Raw genomic sequence first — 20,429 nt, forward strand, 5'->3', positions numbered from 1 at the left:
TTGGGGAAGCAGTTTTCAAATGCATTTACAAAAATGTCATGAAATAAATTATATTTTAAATTGGCATCAGGTTCACGGTACACCTCATCCCAGTCTAACTGCTGTAGGCTTTCCCTGAAATTTGCAATTGTTAAATCGTTGACTGAACGTACTACTTTGGAGGACTGTTTAGTGTTGCTGAATGGAGATATGTCATATATTGTAACTAGCTGTGCACCATGATCAGAAAGACCATTCTCAACAGGCTGAGCATTTATCTGGTTAAACTTATCTTGGTCTATAAAGAAGTTATCTATGAGTGAGCTGCTATCCTTTACCACCCGAGTAGGAAAATCAATAACGGGTGTCAAATTGAAAGAACCGAGTAATACTTCAAGGTCATTTTTCCTATTACCCTCTTTCAGAGAATCCCCACAAATAATAATTTGCTTCCCCCTGTCTGACAGATAGCACAACAAGGAGTCCAAATTTTTCAGAAATAGATGAAAATTTCCTGATGGGGACCTATATACTGTTACAATTATAAATGTGCCTTTATTTAATTTAAGCTCACAGGCGCATGCTTCTATATGTTTCTCTACACAAAACTTTTTTGTATCTATACTTTTTGCACAATGATAACTTTTGACATATATGGCAACTCCTCCTTTCTCCATATTTTCTCTCATTACATGTGCAGAGAGCTTATATCCACTTACATTTACCTTAGCCATATCAGTAACAATGTGATGCTCAGACAGGCATAGTATATCTATTTCAAGCTCAGCTTCTAAATCTTCTAAACAAACCAGAAGCTCATCTACTTTATTCTTTAAACTCCCAATATTTTGATGAAATATACTTACATTATTTTTAATTATACTTTTATGAGAACCTTTCCTTATTCTAACATTTTCAGTACTCTCCTGTCTGAGTTTCTCATTGTGCTTAGGTCTAGTTCCTATACCAGTGGTCACATGGTGTTCAGAGAGGCAGATTATGTCAACTGGGTTGGGTGACTTTAATTCATCAATGCAATTACCTAGGACTGAGATACAACTTGGTGGAGATAAAATTTCTGGTGATTGATGAAAATTTATAATTGATAGCTGTGATTGGTGATCCAATGTGCTAGAACTGTGCTGTTTAATTTCTTTCCTAAACTGAAGATTTGTTTCAATCCTGACCTCTCGTAGAACTTGACATCTTTCTGTCTTACCTATCCTAAAAAAGGTGCTGCTCCAACACCTGTAACCACTGGTATTTTACCATTCATGGCAGTGCGTCCCCCCCTTAAATTTCCTGCTATTACCCCAGCCAGTTTCCCCTTCCCTTTCCTGTTGAGATGTAGGCCGTGCCTGGTATAGTCCCACCTACTGAGATAATCAACAGGAGCCACACCAATATGAGCCCCTGCACCCGACCCAAGCAGCTGTTCCAACTCCAAATTAACTCTCCCAACAGAAGAGTCCAAATGAGGCCGGTCATGGCGTCTCAGGACAGATACAAATTCAACATTGGTGTGTCTCGATGCCGACGCAATCTTTACCAGGTCACACTCTATACTGTACCCAGGATCTCTGTCGATGCTGTTCCCTGGCCCTCCCACAATAACCACGGTGTCTTCCCTGGTAAATCCTTTACAGAGTGAACCTAAATCCTCTATCACCTGATCCAGACTAGCACTTGGTTTGAAAAAATTTGTGACCTGGTATTCTGGTCCTAATTTCTCCTGCAGAAGTTGGCCTACACCTCTGGCTTGAGAACTGCCTAACAACAAAACTTTCTTCCTTTTCGATGACTTTCCTACATTCTTTTTCAATTTCCTATTGAAAGTTTGTTGTGTCCTGTCTACACCTACCTCTGCTTGAGGCTCATCAGTTTCTAACTGAAGCAACAGGTCAAACTTATTTTTAACATTAAGCACAAAACTGTCAGACTTAGTTCTAGGCCTGTTCCTTCTGCTACCTGTTGCCACTTCCCACCTCTCTTTGCCCTTCTCCCTCCTTAACCTGTCCAGATCTTCCCTAGCCTGATCTAGCTCAGCCTGAAGGGCAGCAATTTTCCCCTCCTGTTCCACTATCTTCCTATCTCTGCTGCAAATCCAACATAACCACTGATGAGCCTGATCCACTTTCCCAACACCCACGCCACTGCAGTCCCCCCAGTGAAAAAAAACTACTACATCCATCACACCAGACCCCGGAACTAACAATTCTACGGCAAGTTAGGCACTTCTCACTCATGGCAAAAATAATACTTTAGCTAGAATTAATCAATTAAATTACCGAAAATCAAAAAAGACGTTACAAGAAGTAAGCCTATTCACAAATGTATATAAGCAAGTTTCTGATTTAAAATTACGCTGTTTTTCTGAGATCTGTATTAAAACAATGAAGGTATACGCTATTTATTATATATTTCACTCGATGGAATGAAAAAAAAGGACGATTAAACGAGATACTTTAACTTTGATTCTCCAAAAACGTTACGAGAATTAGGCCTATAAACAAATGTATATAGGCAAGTTTCTGATATAAAGTTATGCTGTTTTTCTGAAATCTGTATTAAAATAATGAAGTTATACGCTATTTACGGTAGTTTACTTATTTTTTACCGAGAAACTAGTTAAATTACCGTGAAACACGAAACAAACACGTTTACAAAATTTAAGCCTAAGCGCGACTTCGCGAAGTTACGATCTTTTCGTGTTTTCTGAAAAAATACGCAAAGAAAAGTCAAACCTTTAACAGCAAGACTAAACAATACACTAATGCACGTATTTAATTTGTTGTCGGCGTTAAACTAAATTATATTCCTGTCTAAATCACTTAACTTTCTGGAAATGGTTTCTGGCGTCACTTACTCGGCGGCCATCTTGGAACCAGAATGGAAAACAAAATCCCAAATAGACTAGGAGCCAACACACACCCCAGCCTTACACTGCTATCAATAGGGAATGCTTCTGATGTTTTATCGTTGAAAAAGCCTGTTGCTCGTGTTTTTTAATGTAAAGAGGCAGTTATTTATAGTAGATTAGGTGGGCATCCAATCTTCTGTAGGAATTTGAAGAGCCCATTTCTGCGAACTAAACCAGAAGGTTTAACAACTTCAGTAAGAGCAATATAAAGTGGTCTCTGTTGCTCATGGCACTACTCTTGCAATTGTCATAGAGAGAAGATCATATCTATGGTTGATGGGCCAGGTCTAAAACCCGGATTTATAATCACATTAGGATGACTTTTGCATATGCTTCCCCAGCTACACTTAGCAGTAATTGTTGTTGTCACTTTAGTCCCATTTCTCTTAATTCGAAGTAACAATCTTTGAATTACACATACTCAGTGGGATGTAACCTTCTTCTGTGCTGCTTGTGAGAAGTGGGTGTAGATGTCTCAGAAGCACTTACTTATTATGCTTAATAACCTCTGCAGGGTTCCTATCCTCACTTGGAGCCTTTCTATTAGTCCAGGGGATGTATTGTTCTAAAGAGTTCTCCGATAGTAGGCATTACATTGACTCCTTCCATAAGTGGCATTTGTTTGATGACATCAGGACATCCCTGCTAACTTTATTCTCAGCAGCATACTGCTTGAGGTACTGTTCATCCCAGTATTCCTTTTGCTTGCCTTCGTCAGTAATAACTTCACCTCTCTTGTAAAATGAAAGTATACCTCTAAAATGTTTTACCGTTCATATACTGATATATAACTTGTGAGAAGGGTCTAACTCCCTTATTTTGTATCTAAATATCGTCCTTTTGTACCAAATTAAATTTACAGATGAAGAAAATTTCGTTTTTCACATTTTCATGGTGAATTTCAGTATTGTCATGTTTATTTAAGGTAAAATGAAATAAATCTTTAGAGGAAATACACTAAAACAAAAAATGCAAGTCTAAAGAAGTCTCAAAAAGAAAATTAGCTTGTAGAGAAAAATGTAAACTTCAAAAATGAAAACTAACACACTAAGAAAATTCGATTTCATATGTAGATGTTTTAATCCTCACATTCATTCTGCCTTTGTTTGTTAAGAAAATAGGAATATGATTTTGTGATGTTAAAGTATCTTTGTCAGTCTTTTTAATATACCTCTGTTGTAAGCAAACTTGAAAATTATTACATAAAATATTATTACTTCTCCACCAAATTTTATCAATGATTTGATTCTCATAAACATTATATTTCTCATTAATCTTAAGCTCAGAGACTTAAATAAAGTGTCATAGATTATCCAGTTTTGTGGTCAATTGATCAATTGATATAAAAAAATTAAAAAAAACTTGAGCAACTAAATCTTTATACATTGATTTTTATTATTGAAATAAATATCCAAAATAAGGTTCTCTACGGTAGAAGACAGTTTCCACCTATAAAAATCTTTACATGTGTAACTGATTCTCAAACAAGACACAATATATTTTCAATATGAGTATAGATTCTTTAAGCTGAATCTAAGATTATCTCATTTTACATAAGCAATATAAATGAAACTTTTTGTTAAACTGTCCAGGTTTGCTAACTTTATTCCTTAGTTTCACTTGTAGAAAATAATATTTAAGTCTTATAATAATTTTAAGATCATTTTAATTTTTTTCTATCATAAATGGAAAACTGCTTACATACAACATCAATTAACTAATAAGATTATATACAAAAATATCTAATTTGCATAAAGGTAAAGAAAATTTTAAGATGATTATGAGAAAGATTGATATCAAATCTAAAATATTTTTAGAGCTTTATGAGTTGTTACTATCCATGTCTAAAAACCTAAGGGGTTAATTTTAGTAAGAGCACGGTAATGGGTGTATTTTTTCTAAAAATGGAAGTTTTAAAACTCATTTATAATCATGCAAAATATGAGCTACTTTTACTTCTACAGCATATATTGAAGTTTTTCACTTTTTAAATGTTTGTAGTTCTACACATCTTTATTTTGGGATAAATGATATATATAATCATATAATAATATTGTATTGTTATATCACATTTCTCCAGATTTTATTTTCTTGTTTGCTTCTTCCTTAAATTTATATACACACATCTTTGCTCTTAAAATTACACGTTATACCATAATTATATCATTGCATTCATCTTTCCTATAATTCATGTTTACTTATGGCATATGACTTTTAGATAATTGTTGCTATCAATTTCATCTGTCATAAGATCCTTATCATTGCATAAATCTTCAGTTTTTATAGTAAATGGTTTTTTATAGTAAATGTATCAATCTTATTGTGGTAATACAATTATGATTTGTATAATTCATTTCAGGATATTATATTGAAATTAAAGTGGAATTTATAGATCTAAAATACTCATTACTTCATAAATTGCTTTGTTAAATTTAATTTAGTTTTCCTGCATTTTTACTGCTACTGGTTTTCTTTAAAGATCATTTTAATCTTTAAATTTGGTTTAGGTGATACTTTAACAAATTTATTATCATTTGAAACACGTTTTTATACTACTATCCACATTTTTCAAACATTGAATTATTCGCAAACTGCCTATTGGCTTCTGTCTTGGGTTCTTTGGCCGATGTTCGTCTAATGATTTTTCTTATGTTCCGCCAGCACGAGTGGCTGGCATTGTCAAAGCTTCACCCTCCATTGCCGGTGGTGAACTGGAGCCGAGCTCGCGGCCACAGACTATATGTACCTGGCGTGCCAACATCCGAGGGCTTCTCCGCGGTCATTTCCGGTGCGGTTCTCCTCTTGCTATCTCCGACGGTCGTTCACTGCAGCACGGGAAGCCAGGATCCGTTTACCTTAAGGCTTTCCTCTTTCTTGTTGAAACTGTTCGCGTGTTTTTGGATTTCAACAGCTTCTCTGAACAAGCGCGTGTGATAGTGCTTCTCTACAGCCAGAACTTCCGTGTCAGCGAATTTTATTACGTGGTCGGTCTCATTCAGTGCGTGCTCTGTCACGGCCGATTTCTCCACCTGCCCCAACCTGCAACCTTTCACAATTACATTGTGAAAGGTACCTTTATTTATTACTAATAATTTTCAAATGTTATCTGTTATACCTGGTTTATTCTTAGAACAATCTGCAATTTTGTAGTTTTCCTTCATAATACAACATAAATTAATGCATATTACAGGGTATTTCCTACCATTACGATTTTTGTCGTGAAATTTGATAATTTTTAAGTATAAAAAATGTCTTTCTATTTCTTTTTATTAGCAATTTTTAAAGTGTAAACATAAAATCTTTTATCAAATCAGTATACAATAATTCACAATCCAACTTTTTATTCAGTTATTGAAATATCAGTTGAATATATGTTTTAATTGCACAATGAAATGAGTTTAGATTTTCATCAATCTTGTATGACATTCTGTAAATCTACTTGGTACTTCTCTTTTAGAATTCTTATAGGAACTTTGGATATACAGCTTTTGTGAGTACTAAACTCTATCATTAGATGATTTTCAGTTCATTTCTTGCATGTGATTATTATTAGGCAACCTTAAGTTGCAGTATAAGTTTATTTCAACTTGTCATTTATTGTGAGTCTCAAAATTGACCCTAATTATTCTACATACAATAAGTTTTATGAAAATTACAGAACCTATTGAATCTCTAGATTTTGTGTATTAATGCTTTGAAGCCTGTTCTGAAAAGCACTCTCCAACTTTCTCAGTGTTCATCACTCTTTCTTCAGGTTGTTCAAAAATTATCCCTTTGAACAGAAATATGTTCCTTGGTTCTTTTTCTTCAGGTTTATGCCCTCCTCATATATCTACAGTAAGAAATCGTAATACTTCAACATTCTCTATTATTCTCCTTCATAAATATTTATTCCTTTTCCTTCATTCTCTTTCATTTTCTCAATCCATGTTATAAAATCGCTAAAATGGTATACAGTGTATGATCCCAGTTGCAGGTTGAATGTCTCACACCTTTCAAAATGAACAAGGTGATTTTCGATATTATACATAATTACTGACTTAATTTAAATACTGGCAGAAGTAGAGCTGTGAGGACAGGACATCAGTCATGCTTGTGTAGCTCAGTGGTAGAGCACTTGCACGCGAAAGGCAAAGGTCCTGATTTCGAGTCTCGGTCCAGCACACAGTTTTAATCTGCCAGGAAGTCTCAATTATAATGCTATCATCTACTCATTAAGAGGTATAAACGTCTATTAAAAGTTTAATAGTAAAAGACTTGTGTTAAAGTTAGAAACTGTGAAAATGTGTTGAGGCAGCATAATTCATTACTCGAAAATTTCCCAGATGATTTACATCCAGTGGTTGAGAATGAGAGTCTTTAGCAATTTACAACAAACTTTACACAATATTTCCAACCTGTGATGTCTCAACATTTCTAATTAAATCACCTTTCCTCTTCCTGCTACAATATTTTATTTCCACTCAGACATTGGCAGCTGCTTTACACATGGCAGTTTGAGGCTTACTGACTTCTCTACATTTATAATTGAATCACCCTTTTCATTTTGCTAGAAAATTTTCTTTCCTTCTCTTCAGCGAATTGTGTTAGCTTATTTATTATCAAAGTATTGACGTTCATTATACTTGATATAGGTGTCATAAGTTGTTCTTCACCTGTTCATTAGGATGAAAGACTGTACAAAGATTACTCTTTTATTTATATATAGTTTATTCAATATAAAGTAATAAAATTAAAGTTAAAATTACATGTGAATTTATTCTGAGAGTGTGGCAATATTTTATCGATAAAATATAATTAAGCAAAAATATTACTATTTTAAAAAGAAATTATTCGGTTATAAATCAAGAAACTACATATGAATTTGTATATACACAATGACAAAATCTTCACTGATAAAAATTTGTTAAGGACTTATGTTAATATTTTTCGATGAACTTAATTAATTTTAATTTTAAAAACTGTGTTTTACAAGTTACATAAATACAGAAATAATTTTTGTACAAATATACAAAATCAATACCTGTACAAATGCACTGAAAATTCAAAAGGAGCTTTATGAAAGAAGTTGAAAATTGTTTTAAAAATGTATAAACGGTGATGCAAGGAAAGATTGAAATAAAAAGTAACAACTGAAAAACACGTAATAAACAAAAAAAAAGAATGTAGAGGAATTTGGAAGAAAATTAGGAACTGTGCAAATGTATATAATAAATATTATTGTAGTGCACAAAAGTTACATATAAAAGATGAAGAATGTAAAACGATTTCCAGTTTTTAGGAACTGTAAACTAATACAAAGTGTAAAAAATTTTAGAAGAAAATTAGGGAAAGCAACAGCTGCTTGTTAGAAATATAAAAATGCTTATGCAAGGGAAAAAATGGAAAATGGTTTTTTAACTTGTGGTGTGTGTAAAGAAATTAAATGAAAGGAATTTTCAAAACTGTTAGCTACACTGCTATGTGTTTAGAGGTATATTATGCAAATTTAAGAGAAATATTTATTCAAAACTATAAATTTGTTCTTTTCAGACATTGAAGGTCCAATACATAAATATGGTGATTTGGAAGAAGGAACATGGCAATGGAGAAGACGTAAATGAAATTAATATTGTAACAAAGTGAGACAATTCTGTAAATCTTAGTAATATAGATGTTACACTTGAAATAGTGTTAAAAAGACATATGACTACACAAAATGCGGAATGAGATATTTAAATAAACAATTGAAGTGTTAAGAATGTTTTTTGATGGTGGCATAAGGAAATTTAAAGTTTCTTCTCTGTTTCTGGTAGTAAAGTTAGTGATTAGGTTTGTGTCCCATATACAAACTTTATAGCTATAACTGCAGATGTTTAAAGTATTCATCTGGGTATTTCTGTTAAGCAATCAAAACAGACCTACCAAAATCAATTTTTTTTATTTAAATCCTTCAAAGTCTTAATAAAAACACACTGAGTATGAAGTAAATTTAAATAAGCAATTTAGCGAAAACTAATAAATTCTACCAAAAAATAAAATAGTTCATTAGCTTTTTAATATGAATTTAGTACAATTATGCTTAAGGAGAAGTATGTAAATAGCTAAGTATATGACTTTATTTAAATAAAACGCAGTAAAATATAAATAAGTTTTTCTATGTAAAGGGAGTTAATTAAAGCAAATCACTGATGAGTATCTTTGAATTCATATATCAAAAGTCTTCTTATATTAATTTAGGTTCTTGGTATAAGGATAAGTCAAGGTAACAAAATTTAAATGAGCTCATTTTTCTCTTAATTTTTTGTTGTTTACAAATGTCTGTGCCATCGTGATGAAGATTATAAAACTATTTTTTTCTTTAATTTCAATGTTTTAGTCGTAATTTTAAAATATTCACTTTTACAGACACTAACATGATGAAATATTATGTTCAATAACAAGAAAATGCCTTAAAAATTAATATTTGTAAGCACAACATTTCAAATTATATAAACAGACATATATAAAAGGTTACTATTTAGTTTGGAGAGGATTTAAATAAAAAATGAGCACATCAATGGCTACTTTGTTAGTGTGGCACTCTCTCCACTTCATGCACTAAACCCAAATACATCCCCCACATACTTCTATTGGTGTATGTAAAGAAATCAATAAACAGCAAATCAGTTCCAAAATGGAAGGTTTATTTACATCCCTTTATGATGGCTTCTACATTAATAAAACCATCTTCTTCAGAAGGCAACTAGTGACAAACTAACAGGTTATCAGCGCATATGTCTTAAGCTATACATATACAGGAACACTAATAACTCATTACAAATACAAAAATTACTCAGATTTCCTGGATTATTTAGTGTAGTGGAGGTACATTGAAGTGCAGTTGAAAGGTGTCTGTAAAATGTAAATTTCCACCTCCAAAATATTAAAAATATTCAACACATTTTGGACATCATTGCATAGTGCCTTACTAATGTAGAGTTAAGGCACTAAAGTGCGCGTCATATATCTTGGCGGTCGAGTTTAGGTTCGTTCTGCGCATCTGACGTCACAAAACACAGTCAGCCAATGAACAGAGAACGACGTTGCCAGATCTCGACAGCAGTGCAGAGCACGGACGAGTGTCTTCAGGTTTAGAAACATTCAGTCATAAATTAAGTAATAGAACTAAAGCAATGTCTTGATAGCAGACTTTCTTTTACAGAAAGTTTGGAAAAAGCATTCTTTATACCAATTGCTTCATATTCTATTAATTAATTAAACCAAACAAGCAATAAGACTCCTAATTCAGGCGATAGCAAGGAAAGGTGTTTGTTTCAATCTCACGAACTGCTTTTTCGCAATTAAGAACAGAGGTAATTGTTTATTTCCTATTGTACTGCGACGAAGCGTGAGTAATTTATAGTCATACCAACAGTGTTTATAAGTAGTTGCGTGAGGTGTTAGAGTCCTTATGGAGTTACAATGTTCGATGAGCTGAGGTAGCGGAACGATTAAGGTGTTGGGCTGCTAAGTGAAAGGTAATGAGTTCAAACCTTGTGCAGGGCTTAATATTTTCTTTATTTAAAAACAATATTGGAGTGCCTTACTTCACGAATTTTATTCGTTTGAATGAAATTTCTAGTGCTTTGCCTCTTCATTAACTTTTTCGCTGCTGCAGACACGTGCTCCCCGTATTCCGCGCTGTGCGCGATTTTGTCATCACTGCACTTCTCGCCCGTGGAGACACATGGTGTTCCCACTGCTTTGACACACTTATCATTCGATTTCACAAAATCTATTTGGCCAAAAAATTTGATTTTTACACGTCTTCTTGCCTGATACCTTCCCCCACATAAATGACTTAATTTTGTTTTGATGTGCAGCATTAAATGTAGTAAACCATTGCACGAAATTTTGAAGAGTTTGCAGAGGTAAAAGTCCATAGCGTATACTTTCCGTATGGTCGATTTTAGTTGCCACAATGTTGAGAATGAAATGTGGACAAGATACCTAAATTTCATATAATATTTACTGTATAGCAATATCTCATTTAATTTAAGTACCACATAGGTGTTGTATGTAATATTGAGAAATATTCTGTCTTTCGCAACTGGAATAAAAGTTTTATATATACACGGCGCGTTTGGCTTTATTTTAAAGCACTTCCATTGGTGAAAGGTATGGCACATACACAATAGTATTCATGTTCTCTTTCTTGTTTTTGTTCCACAGTCGCAGTTTTACCAATGGTATTGAAATATATCCCTCTTCTGCAACTGTAATAAGCGACTTATTTAGAACAGACGCGTTTCTCTCTTTTGAAGCATCATAAGAGGACTGTATTTTGTGTCCTCCATTGCCAAGTAACCTTTCGTAGTTTTATGCTGCGGTAGCACAATATTCAACGTTTGTGTTGGCTCATCAGTGTTTTAACAAATAAATGCTGTTTGTGTGTGCCACACACAAAATTATATTTGACATAGCTCTGAACACTTCACTGACAGACAGTATATTCAAGTCCTAATGTTTTTGTAAGTCCACAGTTTTGTTTAATGTATTTTGTCTACTTCCTTTTGATTGATTGAAGTGCTTTAAAATAAAGCCAAACGTGCACAGTGTAAGTAAAACTTTTGTTACAGTCGCGAAAGGTGGAATATTTCTCAATATTACATACGACACTTATGTGGTACTTAAATTAAATGAAATATATAGGTATCTTGTCCACATTTCATTCTCAACATTGTGGCAACTAAAATCGACCATACGGAAAGTATACTCTATGGACTTTTACCTCTGCAAACTCTTCAAAATTTCGTGCAAAGGTTTACTATATTTAATGCTGCATAATAACTGCGTTGAACATTGAAACAAAATTAAGTCATTTATGGGGGGAAGGTATCAGTCAAGAAGATAGGTAAAAATCTAATTTTTGAGACAAATAGTTTTTGTGGAATCGAATGATAATGAGTATCAAAGCAGTCGGAACACAATGTGTCTGCACAGGTGAGCAGTGCAGTGACAAAATCGCCCACAGCGCGGAATGCAGGGAACACGTCTTTGTAGCAGCGAAAGGGTTAATGCGGCCGTGGTGGCTTTACTTCATGAACTGCGCGCTCCCCCCTAAACGTAAGCTTGCGAACTATGCTATACTATGGCGCTGCTTCTATTGGCGCGTGCGTCGTGTGCAACTGGCAACGCAGCAATCTCCAGTGTCTGGGCGGGCATGCGCGAGCCGCCAAGATAAAAGAATTGAACTATAGCGTCACATATGTGGGCTAAGGAAAGCTTCTGATGAGAACAGGCAATAGTAGTACACACAAGGAGACTGTACAATATTGAATGAACATTATTAGGCTAAACTTGGTTAAAGGGTGATAATAAAAATTGAGAAATTGAAAATCAGATCATATCCAGCTGTGTACAAATGTAAAATTAACAAAATAGAAACGAACAGTAAGTTGCTACCAAGAAAAGGTTATTGAGGTCAAATTAAATTACATAAACTGTGAGATGGTGTAAATAATAAACAATACAATAAGGTATGGTATCTGAAGGAAGGGTGAGATAAGGAGAAAATGAAGGAAGGTAGGGGAGGAAAAGGGGTGGAGAGAGGGTAAGATGGCAAAACATGTGTAATTAAAAAATACAATTTATCTGACAAATTGTGAATATCAAAACATTATAACAGAGAAGAAACAGAGTACCACCAATATTAAGAGATGAGGAAATTGACATCCAATAGTCATCTGTAAGACAGGGCCACTCCTCTTCTATGTTAATGAAAGTAGGGGCTGAAACCACCTATAAAATTTCTGTTTTTGAGTTGCACTTCCTCATTTCAAATGGATCCATCTCTATGAACAACATGTTTTAAAATTTCTAATTCTTCTGACAGGTCAAACCTGTAATCTTTCTTTAAGCAAAAGTTCAAAGTCTTCTAGTCTCTATGGTGTGTGTCTTCAAATTAAGATGCTAAGAGCTCTTACTTCTGCTGAACACCTGCTTCTTCTCCAACACACATCGCACAGACACGAAGACTTAGAACTTTTGTGTAAGGAGAGTAAAGGTTACATGCCTAACCTGTTAGAAGAATTAGAACTTAGTGAACATTACGTTCTCAAAGATGGATCAGTTTTAAATGAATGGGTGCAACAAAAAAATATATTTTTTTAGTTAGTTTCAGACCCCTTCATTCGTCATCATAACAGAGAAGTGGCTGAATCTTCCAGGTGTCCCATGGATATGTCATTTCCCTCACATGATAATGTTGATGGTACTCTGTTTCTTATGTGGTATGATGTTATTGCATTTATTGAGGTTTTGATATTCGCAATATCTCAGATATGTTGTATTTTTTAATTACACACGTTTTTGCCATCTTGCTCCCTCTTTACACCCTCCTTTTCTTCCGCTTACTCCACCTTCTCCTTTCCCCCCATCACCTCCTGCCCTTCACCCCAGTCCGACTAAATTGTTTATTATTTAGACCATCTCATAGTTTACATAATTTGATTTCACCACTATAACCTTTACTTTACGATAAATAATTATTTGCTGTCATAGGGTTAATTTTACTTATGCATTTAGCTAAGTTTGATCTAGTTCTTATGTTATAATTTTAATTTTTATCTTTTAAGCAAGTGTAGCACAATAATTATCATTCACTATTGTGCACCCTCCTTGCATATACTACTAGTGCCCTCTCTCACTAGAAGGTTTCCTTAGCCCATCATTACATACACTATGCTAATGCATTAACTGTACATTGGTGAGGCAGTACTCAATGATGACCAGCATGATGTATATATTTTTAATACTACAGAGGTGAAAATTTATATTTTACTGATGCATTTCAACTATATTTTAAGATACTTCCATTACAAGTAACCCACTAAGTTTGATTATTGTTTATATATATATATATATATATATATATATATATGGGGGGGCTATATATATATATATATATATATATATATATATATATTCACTGTTAATCTGTTAATGTCGTCACTATTTCATCCCATGGTTCCTTCTCCAGCCATGTATAAAGTTTTAAACCTTCGATGGTATTTTTTTTCAGTAGACCACATATCTGGGAGAAAATGTTCAACATGTTCCACGTTCTTAACTCAAACCTCCCAAATTCTGACTAACATACCGGCATGATGGCCACCACAAAAGGTCTGCGTAAGGGTTGGAATTCACTAAGTGAGGTCTTACAGGATGTGGGTACTGCAATGTTTGCTTACATTTGGTTAAGATTAACCACTAACCAACGCTCCTCTACAGATAAATTGGGTAAAAAATTGAACGAAATGTAGCTGTTTGAAGGGCAGAGGAAAAAAATGTGCCAAGACAAGAGCCAAGGGAAGAAAGCCTCTGCGATAGTTTGGTCGAATAGCAAGAGCAGTAGCAGATTTCTTACTGCCTGCGACATGTCATGCAAGGGTAGGTTTTGTTAGTAGTGGGTATCATGCATCGATACCATATCAACACCGTAGGTCATTGTAGTGAGAGAAGTCCAGTGCGGCAGCCCAGTGTACTGCTTGAACCCTCTGCTGCGCTGTGTCGTTGAAGACTTGGTGCAGCATCTGGCTGAGTAGAACGGCGGCAGCTCGCTGTTGGGCGGCGTCTCTTGTTTACTGTGTGGCGCAGTTTTTCTGCAGTTGCTGCTCGAGCAGTTCTGCTTGCTTAATGAGCCTGCTGCTAATTCGTCGGAGAGATGCAGGCCGTTACCTTGCGCTTGAACGATGTATGCTGCCTTGTTTTCTTCTGGCTTGGCGCTAGTCATCCCCTTGGCTTTCAGAGTTGCTGCCGTTGCTGTTGTGAAGATGGATATCTTTCTGATGCCCTTCTCCTGAAGTGCTCCACGGGCAGTTACAAGGGCAGGCACCCTTATGCTGTTCCGCGTGGGTACAGGAGCTTCGCCGGAGTTTGCGCCCCTGCTGCTGATCGTAGACCTTGGGTGAGGACTGCACGCAGTTGCCTCAAGGCCTCCCCCTCCTCCTCCTCCTCAGCCAGAGCGGCTTTCAGGGGCGTTGTGGCTTCCTCCACTATGGCACAAAGTTCCCCACTGCTCCTATTCTCAGGGATGGAAGCTGCATCCCGACCGTCTGCCTGTGGTTGGTTGTCCCCGTTGTTAGGGGGGAGAGCTGTCTCCGTGCTCTCCCTCTACTGTACTGGGCTCGTATTAGCCCGCCATTGTCGTCGTCGTCGTCATCGTCTTCTCCCCTGCTGCCTCAGTGCGGCTGCGGCCCTTAATTTAAGAATCATGAAAGAAGGTTGTATACATGGAAGAAACCTGGAGATACTAATAGGTATCAGATAGGTTATATAATGGTAAGACAGAGATTTAGGAACCAGGTTTTAAATTGTAAGACATTTCCAGGGGCAGATGTGGACTCTGACCACAATCTATTGGTTATGAACTGTAGATTAAAACTGAAGAAACTGCAAAAAGGTGGGAATTTAAGGATATGGGACCTGGATAAATTGAAAGAACCAGAGATTGTACAGAGTTTCAGGGAGAGCATAAGGGAACAATTGACAGGAATGGGGGAAAGAACTACAGTAGAAGAAGAATGGGTAGCTCTGAGGGATGAAGTAGTGAAGGCAGCAGAGGATCAAGTAGGTAAAAAGACGAGGGCTAGTAGAAATCCTTGGGTAACAGAAGAAATATTGAATTTAATTGATGAAAGGAGAAAATATAAAAATGCAGTAAATGAAGCAGGCAAAAAGGAATACAAACGTCTCAAAAATGAGATCGACAGGAAGTGCAAAATGGCTAAGCAGGGATGGCTAGAGGACAAATGTAAGGATGTAGAGGCTCATCTCACTAGGGGTAAGATAGATACTGCCTACAGGAAAATTAAAGAAACCTTTGGAGATAAGAGAACCACTTGTATGAACATCAAGAGCTCAGATGGAAACCCAGTTCTAAGCAAAGAAGGGAAGGCAGAAAGGTGGAAGGAGTATATAGAGGGTCTATACAAGGTTGATGTACTTGAGGACAATATTATGAAAATGGAAGAGGATGTAGATGAAGATGAAATGGGAGATACGATACTGCGTGAAGAGTTTGACGGAGCACTGAAAGACCTGAGTCGAAACAAGGCCCCCAGAGTAGACAACATTCAATTGGAATTACTGACAGCCTTGGGGGAAGCCAGTCCTGACAAAACTCTACCATCTGGTAAGCAAGGTGTATGAAACAGGCGAAATACCTTCAGACTTCAAGAAGGATATAATAATTCCAATCCCAAAGAAAGCAGGTGTTGACAGAAGTGAAAATTACCGAACAATCAGTTTAATAAGCCACAACTGCAAAATACTAACACGAATTCTTTACAGACGAATGGAAAAACTAGTAGAAGCCGACCTCGGGGAAGATCAGTTTGGATTCCGCAGAAATACTGGAACATGTGAGGCAATACTGACCTTACGACTTATCTTAGAAGAAAGATTAAGGAAAGGCAAACCTACGTTTCTAGCATTTGTAGACTTAGAGAAAGCTTTTGACGATGTTGACTGCAATACTCTCTTTCAAATTCTAAGAGGTGGCAGGGGTAAAATACAGGGAGCGAAAGGCTATTTACAATTTGTACAGAAACCAGATGGCAGTTATAAGAGTCGAGGGACATGAAAGGGAAACAGTGGTTGGGAAGGGAGTGAGAAAGGGTTGTAGCCTCTCCCACATGCTATTCAATCTGTATATTGAGCAAGCAGTAAAGGAAACAAAAGAATAGTTCAGAGTAGGCATTAAAATCCATGGAGAAGAAATAAAAACTTTGAGGTTCACCGATGACATTGTAATTCTGTCAGAGACAGCAAAGGACTTCGAAGAGCAGTTGAATGGAATGGACAGTGTCTTGAAAGGAGGATATAAGATGAACATCAACAAAAGCAAAACGAGGACAATGGAATGTAGTCGAATTAAGTCGGATGATGCTGAGGGAATTAGATTAGGAAATGAGACACTTAAAGTAGTAAAGGAGTTTTGCTATTTGGGGAGCAAAATAACTGATGATGGTCGAAGTAGAGAGGATATAAAATGTAGACTGTCAATGGCAAGGAAAGCGTTTCTGAAGAAGAGAAATTTTTTAACATCGAGTATTGATTTAAGTGTCAGGAAGTCATTTCTGAAAGTATTTGTATGGAGTGTAGCCATGTATGGAAGTGAAACATGGACGATAAATAGTTTGGACAAGAAGAGAATAGAAGCTTTTGAAATGTGGTGCTACAGAAGAATGCAGAAGATTAGATGGGTAGATCACATAACTAATGAGGAACTATTGAATACGATTGGGGAGAAGAGAAGTTTGTGGCACAACTTGACCAGGAGAAGGGATCGGTTGGTAGGACATGTTCTGAGGCATCAAGGGATCATCAATGTAGTATTGGAGGGCAGCGTGGAGGGTAAAAATCGTAGAGAGAGACCAAGAGATGAATACACTAAGCAGATTCAGAAGGATGTAGGTTGCAGTAGCTACTGGGAGATGAAGAAGCTTGCACAGGATAGAGTAGCATGGAGAGCTGCATCAAACCAGTCTCAGGACTGAAGACCACAACAACAACAACTTATGGTTGTAACAAAGAGCACAGACATAAAAATAATAACAATCATTACAGTTGGTGCTATCTAGTGATTATTTACAAAAGTAAAGGAATGAGCAGTATTTCTGTTCTAGAACTTTTAAAAACAAGAATAACTAAATACTTAAAATATAATTGTTATTTGTGCCAAATTGTAGTTATTTTTGGGTTTGTTGTTTCCGTTTTAATCTGATAGTGCATAAAATTTGTTGTTACATTTTGCAGTTTCCATTATTTCTGTTGTGGATTAGCAAGACAGCCTATCCACTATGACAGGAAGCCGAAAGGCACGTGTTTAAGCTCACGCAGGTTGGGGTGAGGTCTGGAACAGGACAAGGAATTTATAGTAGCAAAGAACGTACGTAACTACTGGAATACTTAACTTTAATTCATAATTGGTGAACATCGCTCTTGACGGTACATGTTTTACAGCATCAATAGTAACTGGTAATGGCGCCTTGCTAGGTTGTAGCAAATGACATAGCTGAAGGCTATGCTAACTATCGTCTCGGCAAATGAGAGCGTAATTTGTCAGTGAACCATCGCTAGCAAAGTTGGCTGTACAACTGGGGCGAGTGCTAGGAAGACTCTCTAGACCTGCTGTGTGACGGCGCTCGGTCTGCAATCACTGATAGTGGCGACACGCGGGTCCGACGTAAACTAAAAGAACCCCGCGGCCGATTTAAAGGCTACCACCTAGCAAGTGTGGTGTCTGGTGGTGACACCACAATTTCTTTAACCTAAACAGTGTTTTGACAATTAATGGTGTATTGTGTTTGTTATATAACACTTTAGGGGGTAAATGAACTCCTCCTCTGAAAAACTGAGACCATTTAAGAAATATCGTGTAATTTTGAAAAAGTATGAAGTTGATTAAATTGCACTAAAATATGACAATCCAGAAATGATAGTGTCAGTATATATGAAATTAAATGAAAACACCTAACAATTTGGTTCAAATGAAATAATAGGTAATAGTTCCAGGAAATCAGTAATAACTTTTGATATAAAATAATGAAAACAGGCAAGGAAGTAATATATAACAATTCATACAATCGTTTTTGTTTGTGTGAAGTATGTGAGTCAAACTGAAGAAAAGTTTAAATATGAAAAAATTAAAGATAAACAAACAGGAAAATTCAGAGATACACTTGCTGATGGAGTTCGTATACTTCATGAGAAAAATGAAAAAAGTGAAATAATGTCTGATATTACTCTGGCAGTTTAAAATGTGACTTAATAAACATGGTTTTTATTTTACAATTATCTATGTTATTAGATGTCAAAGAAGAAAGCTTGAAATATCATTATAATTACTTAAAAACATATATAAAAATTCTGAAAAATATTGAGGATGAAGTATAATTCTAGCTCAGTTTATATACAAATATATTCCTCCTCTGCCGGCCGTGGTGGCCGAGCAGTTCTAGGCACTTCAGTACGGAACCGCACGACTGCTACGGTCGCAGGTTCGAGTCCTGCCTCGGGCATGGATGTGTGTGATGTCCTTAGGTTAGTTAGGTTTAAGTAGTTCTAAGTTCTAGGGGACTCATGGCCTCAGATGTTAAGTCCCATAGTGCTCAGAGCCATTCCTCCTCTGAGTCTCAGTGCAGCTCACAGTAGTAGTCTGCCAAGAAGTTTCAAATGAGTGCACACTCTGCTGCAGAGAAAAAATTCATTCTGGAAATAATCACTTAGCTGTGGCTACACTATTTTCTCTGTAACATGCTTTCTTCCATGAGTGCTAAACATATAAGCTTTGCAAGACAATTTCTGTGAAGTTTGAAAGGCAGGAGAAGAGGTAGTGGCAGAAGTGAAGCTGTGATGGCAGGTTGTGACTAACATTCAGGTGGCTCAGTCAGTAGAGCATTTGTCTATGAAAGACAAAGGTCTCAGTTTTGACCCAATGTCCAAATCAGTCTTAGTCTGCCAGCAAGTTTTATTCCTTCTTTAATTTGAAAACTTAATTTAATCTGAAACCACCAGAAAATAATTTTAAAACTTATGTACTCAAATGTTTACAAAAATATTCATCAATGTTCTGAATTCTGTGTCATTATAATATTATTCCTCTGATCAGAAATAATTAATTAAAACTTTTGATATGTATTGTCCAAACCAAACAAATTTCTTATTACTGTTTTATAACAACAAAACCAGCATGCTTCAAAATGATGTGAAGCATCCAAATTACCTATCCTGTATTCAGTTTTACTTGCTTTTCATAGAAGTTCATTAATCTTAAAAATCTTTACATTCTCAGCTTTTAATTTCTTTAATAATTTTTCTCTATTCGCTAGAGGTTGTGTATAATTTTCTAATTATTTTGTCAAATACCTTAATTTTTCTTATTCTTCATTACCAAATTGTGCTACTTTCAACAAGTAATTCAGCATAATCTTTTTGCTTCTGATGAACTGCAGTTGTAATAGCTGTACCGCCATCAACCAGAGATGCTAAAGCTCCAAATGCTGCAAACATCATTGGAAGAAGTCCACCTTCATGAAGTTTTTCTTTCTTCTTTGTAAAATATTCTAGAATATTTCTACTAACTGGAACAGATTGTGCTATAAGCAAATTACCATCATTTATAGACTGATTTCTTATAGCTTTTCTCTAAGTATACTTTAAGTAACTATCGAAATTGCATTTCTATAATTCATCTTTTGCTCATTCTTTCATTATAGTCTTTACTTTATGTTTTGGACTTGGAGTAATATAATCGGGAGAAAATTACTTCGTTCATCAATTTAAAACTTATAACACCTGAAACCATTATCATACTCTTCAATACCATTGTGCCAACATGTCTCTGTCCGCAGCTCGTGGTCGTGCGGTAGCGTTCTCGCTTCCCACGCCTGGGATCCCTGGCGAGGTCAGGGATTTTCTCTGCCTCGTGATGACTGGGTGCTGCGTGCTGTCCTTAGGTTAGTTAGGTTTAAGTAGTTCTAAGTTCAGGGGACTAATGACCATA

Source organism: Schistocerca americana, chromosome 5, assembly GCF_021461395.2.
Source record: "Schistocerca americana isolate TAMUIC-IGC-003095 chromosome 5, iqSchAmer2.1, whole genome shotgun sequence".
NCBI classification, from domain to species: Eukaryota; Metazoa; Arthropoda; class Insecta; order Orthoptera; family Acrididae; genus Schistocerca; species Schistocerca americana.